At 32.6% G+C, this 16,280-nt stretch overlaps 1 protein-coding gene across 4 annotated transcripts in view; it reads right to left on the bottom strand.

Moving 5' to 3' along the window:
* TENT4A (terminal nucleotidyltransferase 4A) overlaps nucleotides 1–16,280 on the bottom strand; it is a 93,213-nt gene that overhangs the window by 39,822 nt on the left and 37,111 nt on the right. The gene's annotated exons all lie outside the window — the stretch shown is intronic.

The raw sequence follows: 16,280 nt of genomic DNA, 5'->3' as shown, positions 1-16,280 counted from the left end.
GCATTTAGTAAACAGTTTCTCAGTGTAATGAATGAAAGTGAGTAAAAGCTTTGAAAATAGGTTAAAAACATTATATAATTAAAGGTATCAATTACTATTATTATAACTTCAGTTAATCAGCTCCAGCACAGCTAAAGCATTCCAGAAATCTGCATTTCACAGAACTTCTAAGTAACAGGCAGACAAAGAGAGCCTAAATCCAAAAGATTTGAACTCAAAATCAACATGTCTGTAGAGCTAAGCCAAAGAACATTTTTTAAAAAAAGATTGTTATTCTATACAGCTAATTTTAAGAGTTTTCAGAAATTCTGAGAAAATCAGAAAAGAACTTATTTTATGGACAACTCATTGAAGTCAACACCAAGAGTTGTATGTAGTACATTAACAGTCTTTCAATTTTAAAATTTAAAAGTCAAAGACTAAGAATGGAGGAAACTGAGTACCGGACAAGCACAGCAAAATCTGTTATAACTAAGTATAGCTTTGTATAAGAGTTCTATTTAAGCCACTGACCCAAAACCTGAAAATTTCTGAAACATGAAAAAAAAAAGCACCCATTCCAACTCTAGTCTAGCATACCATATTCTGCTAGCTTGACAAGCAAAAATTATATTTTAAATTACTGCCTCTTTAAATGAATACTTTGACAAAAACTTCCTGACCATATGTCTGTTTGTTTTTCACAATCATTTGCAACATCTTACATGTCTAAACAAGCAATTTTTGAAATATCTTTTTGTTCCCTTGACTCTTGATGCTTCTAGTTTTCAACCTTTGTTGAGCTTTGTTTCTTAAGAAGAGGTTTGGGGCGGGGAGAGGGAAGAGATTATGAGGAAGGAGTCTTTTTTTTTTCTTATCTAAAGTTAAAAATAGATAACTTTATATTTATATGAAGTCTCTTTCAAAATGTCATTATGTGATATGTTACCAGCAAGATGGCAGAAGCCACTTTTTGTAAACCTCTTCAACACCAAAACCTCAAAGGAAAGGAATTATGTACTAGGTATGGAGAAATTACAGCTAAATAAATCCAAAAGATAAGACAGATAAAAGAAAATCTCAAGAGTTAACCCCAGGAAACTAATACTTTAAGAGCTCTCACTCAGTATCACTAACTTCAACCAACTATTAAATGCCTGCCTCAAGGAGCATAATATCAAACTCCCAAGGTTGTGATTCAGGGGACAACTATGGGAATACCTCCTTCCCTACCATGGTAGTGACTTTGATTGTTCTTCTCAACACACAACCTACAAAAAGCAGCAGGCACCAATTCTGGAGTGGGGGAACTGAATTGAGGAACTGAGGCTGGCCTGAAAACATGGGTGTAAAGGACATATAGCCAAAGGATAGAGGAGAAAGAGGGTAATAGGACTGGAAACCAAGGTGGAAACCGCCTCCCACCTCCCAGCTTATTCATGCAAGAGATCTGATCTAATATTCCCTAATGAGAAGAGGGTGAAGCCACCAAATAAATCAGCCTTCAGGGGTTTGTCCACCTGTGTAAAGGGAACTGACAAATATAAGACAGTTAAAATACTATAATATTAAGAGGGAAAGCCTGAGTAAAAACCTAACTCATATGCAGTTGAGCCAGAGAAGACATAAAAATAGAAAGAAGAATGAATAGAACCTTGAGAAATGGAAATACTTTGAACAATTTTAATAAAAAGGAAAATGAACTAACGTTGCCTGATAAAAGAGACTCATGGACTCCATGTATATTATGGAAAAGTAGCAAGAAATCCCAGAGAGACTTAAGAGAAGTAAAACTCTTTCAAAAAAAATGAATAAATTTACATCAAAACCTACATAGTTAAGTAGGAAAAACTGTATTTTTGATCAAGAATATTTCCAAAGTAATAGAAACTACGGGAGAGATAGAGATAGGGACAGAGAAATTTGAACGCAAAAAATACTGAAGTAGAAGAAAATATTGTGGAAGATTTGCAAAAGGTATCCATACTAAAAGAAGGCATGAATTCCATACAAATTAAAGTGACTGACATCAAAGATATGTCCAGTGATTAGAGATCCTAAATCTCTCAGATAGTATGAATTTTAAAACCTTAATAATATAATTAAAGTCCAGAACTTCCAAATGCAGACAGGGCACTAATCATGGGAATCTACAAGGTACTACACCAAGATAAACCTTCATGCTTCAAATAGCGAGAGATGCAAAAGTTAAATTTAACAAATGCATTAGCAAATTTTGGAAGTCATGAAGAGAAAATCTTTGAAATATGAAGGCAAAGTAATTTCAATACAGTATTGTTTGTATTTACAATAAATTAGAGGAATGGAATTTAATATTAAAAAAGCAAACCAGCCCAAGCTGAAATGACCACTAATGCTACAAACCTGAAACTAATCATTGTTTAAACACACACACACACACACACACACACACACACACACACACACACACACACACACACACAGTGCATGTGTGCGCACACAGCATGGAACTGAAAGTAAACCACACCAAGAAAAGACTAATGAAATTTTCTCATAGTTACAGGTTATAGGTTTTTGTTTCTGTTTTGTTAAAGAATGATCTATGTAAAACAAAGAATAAATGAGGGCCTTCAAAGGATAAAAAGGATCAAAGAGGTTAAAGCTGTATCAGGGAAACAGAAGAAGCTAACATTAAAAGAATTGCACTTCTTTGCCAAGGACTAAGTACTCTGATTCCTTAAAGTTGTAAATTAATGTCTTTGCAAGAAAGAACAGTGGAGTGGGAAGATGCATAATGGGAAAAGAGGAGGCAGGAAATAAAAGGAATAGGTGATAATATCCATGGGTGATGATTATTGTTGTCTCTTGGCAATGAATGGTAAGAGACAGTGGTAAGGGGGAGGGAGTTTCTCCTGTTGAACAGTATTCTCTCAAGGTAAGAGGTGTGCAGCTGTGGTAGGAGATCAGAATCTGAAGCAGGGAGAGTATGTCTAGTTCCTAAAGACAGTGGGCACCACTAGTAGTAAGGGTGGTGAATCATGGAATAAGAGATGAGATGATATAAGTCCTTAGGGAGGGAGGTTGATCATGAGGAGGCCAAGAAATGGGACCAAACCTTATGATATGGGACACAGAATGACTCTGTGGTACCGCTGCCATCTAATATTATTTTCCTTATTTCTAAAAGTGGGGCATAGCAAAAGGAAAAAAAAACGAGGATAAGGTAAGGTCTACTAAGGTAATAATGTACAAATTAGAGCTAACAAGAGAGCTCAAAGCTGGCACTTCAGAAACTTTAACCCCATGAGGGACAGAGAGAGAATAGAAAAATATGAATATAGCCTTTAGAAATAAATCAAAAAATAAAATTAAGAACTAGAAGGAAAGAGAAATAACGAGGGTCACTGAACTGAATATGGAATTTTCCAAATAAGAAAATGAACAAATCCTAAAAAATCTTTAAAATGAGAAAAATTAAATGGAAAATTAAAGAACTATGTAACATTAAAAAAAGCCTAAAAGCTAGCTCTTTCAAAAGATTAACAAAATTGATAAACCTCTTAAAAAAGACGAAGGAAGAGAATCAAACTACTGAAGTAAAAAGAACAAAATCACAACAGAGAACGTAAATTATAAATACCCATACAAGTATGTGACAGAGAATTTGAAAGAAGTGGAGGATTATCTAAAATATAAAAAAATACAAATTAATAGAATATGAAATAAAGCTCTTAATCCAATTTCAAAAAATGAAACTGAACTAGGACCTACTGAGGGGGAAGAGAAGACAGAGCAGGGATCCTTAATCCAGAAAGATTTACTAGTGATTCTGTCAAATAATTAAATGATTACTACCTATGCTGTACCAACTGGTCCTAAAAATGAAGGAAAAAAAACACATGACACAAAAGTGACAAAATAAGAGTTTAATGTTTAAATCTGAGAAGAAAAAAGACAAAAAATTAAACTACAAATTATTACAACCAACGAATATTATTTTTTAAAATTCTAACAAAAAGAATAATATATCCAAAAATTATTCATTATGATTAAGATGGATATTAACGGGATTCAAGCATGGTTCATTTACCATTAGAAAAACAATTGGTATAAATAATTATTTAAAACAGAACACCCCAAAATCATACAATTATTTTAATAAAGCAATCATACCTAATGTTATTTGATAGAGTTTTAGAAATTTTAGCAGTAAAACCAAGAGAACGAAATTAAAAGTAAAAACAGAGTAGATACAAAACTACCATTTATTCATGATGTGAAGGTTTACTTAAGATAACCTCAGGGAATCAAATACAAATGAGATGAATAGTTTCAGTAAAAGTAACAGGATACAAAATAAACCCACAAAATCAATAGCATTTCAAAATAATACTAACAAAATCCAGAAGGAAATAATTTAAAAGGAATCACCATGCAAAATAACAAATATACAAAATAGACATGTGAAGCTGCAAAACATTTTTTTTTAAATGACAAATAATTGGAGGGATATTCATTGCCCATGGCTGGTCCAAATGAACATAAAAAAAATTACAATCCTGTCTACATTATTTTAGATATTCACCAACCAGGCCAATGAAAATACAGGCAAAGTCAGAAATATTGTAGCTTCAGACTACTGCAATAAAGAAAATATTTCAATAAAGTGAGTCACATCAATTTTTTGGTTTCCTGGTGCATATGAAAATTACGTTTACACTACAGTATAGTTCATTAAGTGTGTAATAGTATATATTTTTTAAAAATGTACATGCCTTAATTTTAAAAATACTTTATTGCTAAAAAAAAAAAAACAAACTGGCTAGAAATCATCTAAGCCTTCCGAGAGTAAATAATTTTTTTGCTTTTGGAGGGTCTTGCTTAGATGTTGATGGCTACTGATCAGGATAGTGGCCTAGCTTTCAGTTTATCTTAGCTTTTGACATGCCTCCTTCACTAATAATCATTTCTAGCTTTTGATTTAAAGTGAGTAACTTTTAGGTCTTCCTTTCACTTGAACACTTAGAGGCCACTGTAGGATTATCAATTGTCCTAATTTCAATATTGATGTGTCTCAGGGAATAGCAAGGACCAAGGACAGGGAGAGAAACAGGGGACCTGCAGGGTAGAGGAGTAGACAGAACACACATAACATTTATTAAGTTCACTGTATCATATGGGCATGTTAGGGGAGCCTCAAAACAATTACAATAGTCACATCAAAGATCATCATCACATCTCACCAGATCAGATACAATAATAATGAAAAAGTATTAAACAGTATGAAAATTACCAAAATGTGACACAGAGACACAATAAGAGTATATGCCATTGGAAAAATAGCATGGATAAACTTGCTTGACACAAGGTTGAAATAAACCTTCAGTTTGTAAAAAGCACAATTATCTGTGAAGAGCTATATTATTTCTATACCAAGAAAGACACATTATAATGTTTAACAAAATAATAAGATTCATTACAAGGACAATCTAGAAGCTGAAGAAAAATAATTGCTTAAAAGAGTAGAAATGAAGAAGAAATAGCTTTTCCAGACCTCAAATTATACTACAAAGTAGTAACTGTTTGGTGCCAGATCTGGTAAAGAACAATTGCAATCCTAGCTAGCTATCTGGGAGGACGAGGCTACTATATTTCTTGAGATCAAGAGTACTGAGGTACAATGGGCAATGTCAATCAGGTATCCACATTAAGTTAATCATTAATGTATGTTACACTCCCAAGAGTTCGTGGCCTCCAGCTTTCTGAAAGAGGGGCAAACTGGCCTGGGTTGGAAATGAAGGCCAAATCTCCAAAGCTCCAGACCAGGCCAAACATAAATAGAACCTGTGTTCTATTCATTAGAACCTGTGTGAGGCTCAGTATTTAAAAAAAACAAACAAACAAAAAAACTCTTCAGTACTCGTCCTGCAGTCAAAAGGGCCTATGTTCAAATCTGACCTCAGACACTTACTTAGCTGCGTGACCCTGGGCAAGTCACTTAACTCCAATTGCTTCAAGAGGGAAAAAAGTGTTTAGTACTGGCTTGAAATACAAAAGTGTATCTGTGGAACAGAATAGATAATCAAGAATCACAATCTACTAACCCAGTTTTCAACAAGCCAGTGAAAATTAATGACTTGAGGATTAACTCCCTATTGGACAGGAACTGCTGGCAAAACTGAAAAGTTGTTTAGTGGAAATTAGGAAATCAGCATCTAGAGCTCAAACTGCATATATGACCTGAATATGAAAAGTCACACTATTTTTAAAAAATTAAGAGAACCAGATGTAAGAGTCTTGTAAGTAGTAATCATTTCATTCATTGGATTTGTATCCCTCTTTTTGAGTCACAGTTACTGTCACATATTAAGTAGGCTTTTAATAAATGCTTATTGATTGATCAGGTATATTTCAGAAGAATAGCTAGGTTAGGGAAAGAGTATTTAACCAAAAAAGATGATCACAAAAGATAAAACAGCTCATGTACAGTACATAAAATTGAAAAATCTCTGCAACCCGAATAAGAAGGGAAGTTATTAATTGGTCTGGGAGAATTTTGCAGCAAATATTTCTGATATTGGCTAAATATTCAAGATAGCTAGATAGCTAACACAAATACATAAGAACAAGAACTATTTATCAACAGAGAAGTTGTTAAAGGATATGAACCAACAGTTCTCAAAAGCAGAATTGCAAACTATTATGAACCATATGAAAGACTGCTCCAAATCACTAATTTGAAGAGAAATACAAATAAAATTAAATTTTAAAATGACAGATGAAGATAATAGCTGGTATTTACATATGGCACTTCAAGATTTGCAAAGCACTTTAAATACATTATCTCATGTGATCCTAACAACAACCCTGGAAGGTAAATGCTATTATTATCTCAATTTTACAGATGAGGAAATTAAAGCAGACAAAGGATGACTTGCCCAGAGTAGCATAACTACTAAATGTCTGCAGCAGAATTTGAACTCAGGTTTCCTTATTCCAAGTATAATGCTCTATCCACTAGATCACTTAGCTGACTATAGGAATAGTCAAAGCTCAGAGAGCTTGAGGAAGGAAAGGCACACTAATGCACCTGTTGATAAAGCTGGGAATCTGTACAATCATTCTGGAAAGTTATGTGAAATTTTGCTAAGCAAATTACTAAAATATCAATCTACTTTAACCCAAAGATCTTCCTGTTAGGCATAATTATCCTCACCCTCAAACCACTTCCCCCCACAAAGAAGTCAATGATTTAAAAAATATAAAAGGTCCAAAATATATCAAAATATTCCTATCAGCACTTTTTACAGTAGGAAAAACAGGAAACAATGTAGAGGCCCATCAACTAGGAAATGGCTAAACAAATTTTGTTACATCAATGTGATGTAATACTACTGTGCTATAACAATAATACAGAGATATTTGAGAAGACTTTTGCAAACTGATGCAAACTGAAGAAACTAAACCAAGAAAATAAACAATAATTATGACATAAATGGACCAAACAAAAAAAACATGTTAAAAATTGAATGTTATGAAATTATAATGATCAAGCTTATTGCCAAAGAAGAGACTGTAAGAACCTACTTTCCTTCTTCATGTAGAGACAGAGATGTATACTGCACATAATCTTGTTCTTAGTTGCTATTCTGGATTGTTCTGCTAACATGTCTTCCCTCTTTCTTATTCTTTGGAATAAGAGAAATCTTTCTGCGGGGGACGAAATGGAAATGGGAAACTGGGAAATGAGAAAGTGCTGCAAAAACAAAAGATCTCAATAAAAATTTAAATTTTAAAAAAGCATCATTATGAATGGTGACTGAATTGACATGGTAATTCAGAAAGTATGTTGTATTCCTCATATGAAAAGGATCATGTCTTCTTAGAGTTACAGAAATATAAACATTGTTGTTAACAGAGAAGACATTGTCAGATAGTCACAAGTCTTAAAAAGAAGGCAAATTTCAAAAAATTTGACTCAAGTCTTCACGCTCATTTAAAGAAAAGATAGTTTAGGAAAAAAGAAATTAACTCTCAAAAATGAAAAATTAGTGATATAATCATAAACAATTCCCAGTAAAAAAAAGGGTTCTAGCAAAACTGATAGGATTCACATGGGGCTTGCCTATAAGCTTAAGTAAGAGTTAATGGAATTAAGAGTTAATTTCCTTCCGTCTTCTCTACCTTTCTAAAGAATTTTTAATCTCTCTACTGGTTCTTTACCTTCAGTCTAACAAACACCATTAACTGCCCCGTCCTTAAATATATGTGTATGTATGTATGTATGTGTGTATATGTGTGTATATATATATACACACATACTATACATGATACATATAGTGTGTGTTCGTCCTTTGTTGCCGAAGAAGACCATGCCATCAGAGAAATAATGACATGACTTGCACTTGACTGTTTTCAAGTGAGGGAAAGCTGTGCAGGTCACCAGCCTCACTTCTCCTCCAGAGCCATCTGAATCCAATGACCAGATATTCATCAGGATGACTGGAAATGGCCCAGGATGAGGCAATTGGGGTTAAGTGACTTGCCCAAGGTCACACAGCTAGTAAGTGTCAAGTGTCTGAGGTGAGATTTGAACTCAGGTCCTCCTGACTCCTGCACTGGTGCTCTATCCACTACACCACCATGTGGTATAGACACACTCTTAACCTTAAGCTATTGTCCCCTTTTCCTCCTCCTTCTCCCTTTCACAGTTAAATTTCTAGAAAAAACAGTTTAAGCCTGTTGCACCTACTTCCTAATCATCTGCTCACTCATCAACTTCTTGAAATCTGGCTTCCATTCTGATTAGTCTACTGAAACAGGCTTCTCTCTAAGATCACTAGGGATATTCTTAGCCCTAAATCCACTGACTTTTTAAATATGTTCTCAATCTCCTTGACCTGTCTGCAGAATAAGACTATGGCTCAGCCCTTCACCTGAATACTCTTTCCTTCCTTTTTTAGTCATTCTTCCCATTTATTTCACTGGTTCCTCATCTCTCTTCACCCTCAAATATAGATATTCCTCAAAATACTATTTTTGGTCTGGGTCTCCTCTCTTCCTATGCTCTTACTTACTGATCTAATTATACTCTTGTGACTTCAATAGTGACTTCTATGAATCCCAAATCTTTATTTGAAAATAAACCCCCAAACATTTGTGCTTTAATTACAGTTCAATATTTCCAAATACCACTAATTGTATGTCCCACCAAAACACCAGAACTTCACACATTCAAAACCAATCTCTCTTTTTCCTAAAAACTATTTCTCCCCTTTATTTTTCTGATGGCATGATCATTTTCTTAGTCACCCAAGCTTGTAACTTTGAAATCAACTTTAACTCTTCCTTCTTCCAAAATAAACATATAATCTAGATGCTAAATTCCATCAATTCTACCTCCACAATATCTACCCCATAACAAAACATTACTAAAAACAAATCTGAGAGCTTAAAAAAGAAAGCAATGCTCACTAGTGTTGCCAATATAATATCACTAAGAACAAATTGCAGAAGATTAAAACCAGTGGCTTTTTAAACAAATGTTCCTGGGTTGGTAGATTAGAAGAATATTATTAATATAGTATAACTTAACTTTAGCAAGACATTTGACAGTGTCTCATGATATCATCATTAATAAGATTTTTTTTTAATGTGAGCTAAGGATTGTTAAATGACATAGGTCTTTGAAATATTTTTTTTCTTTAAAGAGGACTGTCTTAAGATATGGATGAGAAAAAAAATATTTGAATTAAAATCTTACACAAATTTGACATGAGCAATATATTGGAAATTGACATAAATCTATAAAATTATAGGCCATTCTATAATAGATATGCACAAATATCCAAAGTTTATGCTAAAATCAAAATGAACTAGAGGTTCTGATTGGGGGCTGGAGGAGGCAAGAAATGACCTAACAAAACAGCACTAGGACTAAGGCTCTTGGGGGATAGAACCCATGACTGGAATATGGATATGGATGGATTTTTTTTTTTAAACCAGAGCCATGCTTTCATTGGTAAAGAGAATTCTCAGTAAGGAAACTCCTTCTGGAAAGATCCGATAGATTAGCACTTGCTCTATAATTTATGGTCTTGGAGAAATTCCTGAATAACTGAGAGATTAAACTATACAGTGTCACAAAGCAAGTGTATGGTCAGGGACAGAATGTGATCTAAAGTGTTCTGAACTCCAAAGCTGACTCACTATCCATCCATTCTATACCACACTGAATCTCTTTGAATGGGCATACTTTGTTCAAAATAAATAGGAAGTAAAATAGGTGAGAGGATGAGAAAAAAACTGTATATTAAGAATATGAACTCATGTAATGACATTCAGGAACAAGAGCATTTAGGTGGAGAGTATTCAGGTGAGGATCAATGGAGAGAGAAACAAATAATTTTGTCATCAGAATATATCATGTGATGAAAGAATAAGAAAACAGATGAATTCAGGAAACATCACAGTGCTGGCACAGAGGTATAATATAGTAGTGAGAGAAGAATTTTAAACATCTACATATCTGCTGGATCTATCTCTCCCAAAGCAGTACAGTAAATAGTTTCTTGATTTACTTTCATGAAAATTATATCCTTCAAAAATGGAGGAACCAACAAGAGGAAATCCTCTTCTGGATACTACTCTCACTAAGAAGGAATGACTGGTTCTGAGCTGGAAATGAGGAGAGCCTTCTGGAGAAGGTTTTCCAATGACAACGAAAAACAGGAAAAGTCAAGCATAATCTGATGTGCACCTAGATTTTAGGGGAGCAATTTTTTAAAGGGTTCTGAGGAAGGATGGCTTAGGATCCTATGGTCTAAAAATTTACAGAAGTCTACCCAAAAGGAATAGACAGTTCTGAAAGTCTAAATTCACAAAGAGAAATAATTCCAATGAGGAGGGGAAAAGAGAGTGATATAATTACATCAATATAAATGCACAGAGAACTCACCAGCCAACTTAGGTATGTACATTATGCTTAAAAGCACCTGAGAAAATGAAATAATATCCATGTGTGTATGCACACGTGTGTGTATGCATGTGCATATTAGAAAAACTAAAAATGTAATAGATCATATCAATAAGATCATATCAAATAAAGAAAATCACATGATTTTATAAATAGATTTTATAAAAGACTTTTGATAAAATACAATATTGGTTTATCATTGTTTTCTCTTTAAATTAAAAAGTATGGAAAGATATTGAGCCTTCCTTAAACAATTTCTATCTAAAATCAGGAGCTAATTTCATAACTGAGCAACATTATGAGCCTTTCCGTTAAAATCAGGGATAAAGCAAGAATATCCACTGTTACCACTATTCTTTGATATACTTGCAGAAATGCTAGCTATTAAAACACTACAAGATAATGAAACTGGGGGATAACACAAGCAAAGAAAAAACAAAATTATTGATCTTTGCAGGTTATGTAGTACCAAATAATTAGTTGCATATTATGTGAAAATAATTAGCTGGAAATGTGAAACATCAATATAAGGACAGCATATTATTTGGGAGACTGCCTACTACCACATACTCAAATATAATGTAAACACAACTACAAAACAATTTATAGAACTAATCAAAAGAATTTTTAAAATTCATGTGTATAAATAAAAGGTCAGGAACCTCAAGGGAAGCAATGAAAAAAAATGAGAAGGGAATCTAGTAGTATCAAATCTCAAACTATACTACAAAATAATACTATTCTATAATATTGTACTATGTAATACTATACTATACTATAAATAATACTATACTACAAAATAATAATGATCAGAACAATTTAGTACTGGTTAAAAAATATTTTGATCAATTGAAGAGAATAAAAAGATATTAGTAGCATAGCATTCAGTAAACCCAAGGATACCAATTTCTGGGTTAATGATTCCTAATTTGATGAAAATTACTGAGAAAATAAAAAGCAATCTGAAAGAAATTAGGTTTTGCTCAATCTGACATAACATATTACAATAAACTATGTATTTATATATATACACATATATATACGATCTCGATATAAAAGGTCATATTGTAAAGACAAGGAAGAGAAGGGAAGAAGATACCTTTCACAACTGTGGATAATATTGCTTGACAAGGGACAGAGATTATCATAGAAGATAAAATAAACAATTTTAATAAAATAATATTGAAAAGTTTTTGTACAAATAAAATCAATACAGTTAGAACTAGAAAAGAAGCAAGTTAACTGGGGAAAATATTTGCAGTAAATTCCTCTGATAAAGATTTGATATCCAAAAAACACATGAAGAATTGATACAAATAATAAGAACAAGAGCTATTTCCCAATAGATAATCAAACATCACAGTTTTCCAAACAAGAAGCAAACTATCAACAATTATGCTAAAAATGTCCCCAAGTGGTAATAACTTTTAAAACTAAACAAATTAAAAATTATATAAACAGCTCTGAGGTTCTACTTCGCATACACCAAATTGATTAAAAAAAAAGTAAAATGACAGTTGTTGAAGAGGTTTGGGGGGAAAAGGTATACAAAAGCATTGCTGTTGAAACTATGAATTAGTCCAACCCTTCTTCAAAGCAACTTGAAAATATATCAAAAAGCCATTAATTTGTGCATATCCTTTAACCCAGTACACTATTAGGCCTATATTCCATAGAGATCAGTGACAGCAGGAAAGGATTTATATATACAAATATATACGTGTTTGTGTGTGTATCAGTCTTTTTTGTTGTAACAAAGTATTGGAAACAAAATGAGTACCCATTCATTGGGGAATGGTCAAATGCTATAGTAATGAATGTAATAAAATACTAATGTATTGTTTTTAAAAAGATCATAAACTCAAAGAAACCTGCAAATATACATATGAACTGATGACAAGTGAAATGAGCAGAATCCAGAGTTAAATTTACATGACTACAATAACGTAAAGAAAAACAACTCTGAAAGACTTAACCCCTGTGTTCAACAAAGAAACTAATTATGATTTTCAAATGCTAATGATGATTCATATTTTCCTCTTGGCAGAAACGATGAACTAGAGGCACAAGATAAGGCTTACATTTTTAGATGTTAGCCAATGTGCAAATATGGTTTGCTTCACTATCTTCCTTTAAGGGCTTTAATGGGGGGAGGTGGGGTGCAAAGTTGTGAAGAAATTTGTGAGTAGTGACAGTAATGAAAAATAATTAAAAAGTACATCAATGAAACAAAAATACATATGAGAATAAACGAAAGTTCAGAAAAGCAAGTAAATTTTATTGTTATCATTAAATTTAATATACACTTTCAAAAATTGTAATAGAAATTAAGTTGCATATACAATCCTCTTTTTTCTGGTCTTTGAATATTGAAATAGTCATGTTTATTGAACTGTGCTGAATTTATAATTTAAAAAAGGAAAGATTCCTCTATACAACATAAAAATAAGAAAATAAAAACTAATGAAAGTTTTTAAAATGTTACAGTTCTGTAAGACTAGATAAAGGACAACTAAAGATTAGAACAAGTTAAACCTAGTGAAGAAAGAAAAAACAACTTTGTTAAAAAAAAATGGATATTTAAAGTTAAACTTGGAAAAGAGGAGATGGGATGAAAACTGATAACAAAGAGAAGGCAACAGCTGCTCAATTCTTCTCTTAGCTTGCTTTGTGGGCCAAAGAGAATGAATGACCTTTTCAATGAAAGTGAAAGAACAAATATGGTTAATGCGGAGCTGATACTCGAGATAAATAAGGATATTAAGAGAACACCTACATGCCTTAGAATAATTCAAGTCACCTCGTTGTGGTAAACTACATCCTCAGGTACTCAAAGAAGGACTACTGCTGAGTCACAATCACTGAGATTATACAGAAGGATTATACAGAAATGGTGAGATGACAGAAGTGAAGAAAAGCAAATGCCTAGGTTTTCAAAAAAAGTAAACTAGAAAGTGTACAAGCTCTAGGACAATGAGAATGCAATAAATTCCTTAAAAATTTTAGAACAAATTAAAAAGAGTGAAAATCTTGTAAAAAAGACTTGGTAATATAAAGAGCCAACATGTTTCATGAAGTAAAGACTAAATTTTTCCTTTTTTCAACAAGGTTTCACATATCATGGGAAATATTGTAACTATAGTTTAACGACAAACAACTAACTTTTTAGAGGATATATACCTATATACAAAAGTGTACAGTTACATTACCAATAACTACTTTATATACTTTTTGCTTAACACTTTCAGGGACTGCACTTTGTTGGAGTTTTATTTTAGCTTCTCTCTTGAGTTATAATAAAATCTATAAATTAACACTTTCTTATGCCTTCCTTTTCTCATTAAATTTCCCTATATCAAAAGCACTTAAAGTCATTCCACAACCTTAGAAGCTGCCTCCAACTTTCCTACTTACTCTACATAACCAGTTTATTTTTGGTTGTCAAAATATTTCATTAGATAATCATAAAAACAAAATATTGTGTCATTAATACAAATATTCAGAAAGGAATGCCAAGACAGTTCTTACTGAAATACTAAAAGAGTTAAGACCATATCCTGAATATGCACATTCTGGTCCTTCACTGGACATTGGCGGAAGTCTCTGAATAAAAGAATAAAAGCAAGAAAAACTGTAATGAATGTTAATTAAGCATCTTTAAATGAGTAAAGCTTCATAGAGCTGCTAAAGGACCAAAACGTTGAACTATCACTAGAAAAAGAGAAAATTTGAAAACACATGAAATTACATGGTAAATTGAGTTAATATGACCTATACAAATTTTAGGATTATATTTTTTACAGTTAGGGAACATTTAGCCCAAACCACACATTTGTTCAGATATGCCCTTATGCAATAAATGTAACCTTGCTGAACAAGCTGTGGTATATGAGTCTGATGGAATACTATTGCGGTATAAGAAATGATAAACAGGATGCTTTCAGAAAAAAACCTGGAAAGATTTACATAAACTGATATAAAATGAAGTGAGCAGAAGCAGGAGAATATTATATATAATAACAGCAAAACTGTATGATGATCAACTGTGAATGACTTAGCTATTCTCAGAAATACAATGATCTACAATTCCAAAGGACTCATGACGAAAATGTTATCCACCTCCAGAGAAATAACCGATGCAGTCTGAATAAAGATTGAAGCATACTCTTTTTCACTTTATTCTTTTCGTGGGATTTTTTTTGGTCTATATTTTCATTCACAACATGACTAATATGGAATGTGTTTTTCATGACTACATCTATATCAAATCATTTGCTATCTCAGGGAGAGGGGATGAGAGAGAGGGAGAGAAATAAAGAATTTGGAACTCAAAATTTTAAAAAACAAAAGTTAAAATCTGTTTTTACATGTAATTGAGTAAAAATAAAACGTTATTAAAATATTAATGTAGCCTGGAAAAGCTGTACAAAAATCAAGTCCTGTTCAATTATATCATTTTCCTATTAACTACATTAACTTCAGATGTACAAATAAAACCATACGGATGGTAGAAAATATCTCTACCATTTGTTGCAACACTTTTTTTTTAAACAAACTTCCAAGGTGGGTATGTTGTGATGTTTAAAGGAAATAATATTAATGGTGTATTTAACTTTGCTAATATCAACTTAGATTAAACTCTAAAATTTTAGAAGGATCCTAAATCCTTAAAAGTAAGCCTAATAAAATAAGCTGACCATCATCTTAAAACATAGTAAGACTGAACAACACATTACGCTTATGGTAACTTAAACATCCAAACAATTATTTGGTTTAGTATACTACCTAGCTATCAGAGTCAGAAAAAAATGCACAAGATAGTAGTGTTTAGCTACTTAAAATAACCAACATGCTTACCAATTCAACTCACAAAAACTTTTTGGGTTACTGTGCCAACCAAGTGAGCATAACTTATGTTTATTCCAGCTGGAAATATAGCAACTTAAACAGTTAATTTTCCATTTAGAAAGCTAATTAATCTACTAAATCTAGAAACAGAAAATGGTTTCATTCAAAAAATTAATAATATAAGGTCATCAGTATCTAGCCTCCAAATTGTTTTTTTCTTCCTAATTTACAATCATGCGCTAGAGCCTTCATTTTCCCAGAGTCTACACCAGTAGCATCAAACTCAATAGAGTAGAAAATAGGCATATTAGTCATTAGTTGATATTCTCTGTGTTACCCTTTTTAGGGGGGGAGGGGGCTATTACAATCTGAACTTTAACCCCTCAAGTATACTGTCAATTATTAATGCTTGATCAGAACATTATTTACCCTAGACTTGTTCATTTAAATTTTTCTGTATTGTGATTTTACTACAAGTGTCTATAGTTATACAGTA

This window comes from Notamacropus eugenii, chromosome 4 (assembly GCF_028372415.1).
Source record: "Notamacropus eugenii isolate mMacEug1 chromosome 4, mMacEug1.pri_v2, whole genome shotgun sequence".
NCBI lineage: Eukaryota > Metazoa > Chordata > Mammalia > Diprotodontia > Macropodidae > Notamacropus > Notamacropus eugenii.
The sequence above is the reverse complement of the archived record's forward strand: the minus strand, read 5'-3'. Positions and strand labels throughout refer to the sequence as shown.